This window comes from Orycteropus afer, unplaced genomic scaffold (assembly GCF_000298275.1).
Source record: "Orycteropus afer afer isolate SDZICR_OR568_19922 unplaced genomic scaffold, OryAfe1.0 scaffold00369, whole genome shotgun sequence".
NCBI classification, from domain to species: Eukaryota; Metazoa; Chordata; class Mammalia; order Tubulidentata; family Orycteropodidae; genus Orycteropus; species Orycteropus afer.
This window is the reverse complement of record NW_006921956.1, coordinates 1783468-1784413: the sequence shown is the minus strand read 5'-3', so window position 1 is coordinate 1784413 and position 946 is coordinate 1783468. Positions and strand designations below refer to the sequence as shown.

The 946-nt window shown below is 37.8% G+C and overlaps 1 pseudogene; it reads right to left on the bottom strand.

Moving 5' to 3' along the window:
* Positions 1-370: 370 nt before the first annotated feature.
* On the bottom strand, positions 371-883 carry LOC103207423 (annotated as a pseudogene).
* Between the last annotated feature and the right edge of the window lie 63 nt (positions 884-946).

Below are 946 nucleotides of genomic sequence, written 5' to 3'. Positions count from 1 at the left end.
AAATCCCAAATTCAGCAAAGACCAACAGTCTTCATAGTGTACCTTCACCTTGTTGAAGTTGAAGCTACTCCTTTGCGGGTAGTTTTCCACTTCAATGTGAAGTAGATTGTTAAGATTTCATTAGTGATTTCATTATGTGGCTTTTAAAAAGACAAACTATATCTTCCACAGTTCAGAGTTCTCAGGAGAGATATTTTTCTGGAAATCATATAGTCCAGGGATATTTTGAATAACCAAGCACCATTTAGTAGATGAAACTTCTCAATGCAATTGTAATTAACGAGCACCGATAGCCTGTGCTATATTACCTGTGTCGGCTGGAACCAAGTACCAGGATTTTCCTGTTCCCACAATTCATTCAACTGTTGTTTTAAAAGAATATTTCTGTCATGTTTAATTTCTTTATTGGATGATATTTCTGACAACCCCTTTCTATGACTGCTTGAAGCCCATTTAAACTCATTATGACATATTCTTCAAATTTCCCTTTAAGTAGTGACTTTACTAGAGGCAAAAAGTCTACACAGCAGCCAAGTGAGAGTGCTCGTTTCTCTTCCTATGAACCATTGGTGAGCATAAGAAAGCAATTCAACACACCTCCAAGTTTGTCCTTCGTCAAATAGGCTGCTACAAGTTCACTCACACTTCTTTTCCTTCAGAAAGTTAAAACTACATTCAACTGCAAACTCTCGCTGAACAAAACTCATGCCATTGTTTCATGGTCCTGAGAAACCTCAGGAAAAAAGCCACTCTATTTTAATGATACACTTTCTCTCTGGGAAGAACGAGAATCACTGAAGTTCCTCAATTATGTTGAACTATCATGGCGTAATTCTTCAGGTGGGTGGCCTGCACAAGCCAGTTCCTTTTCTTCATCTGCCATGTCATGCCTCTACTTTTATTTTGTTCTTTGTTTGTCTGTACAAGGATTTGGAAAAGGATGATG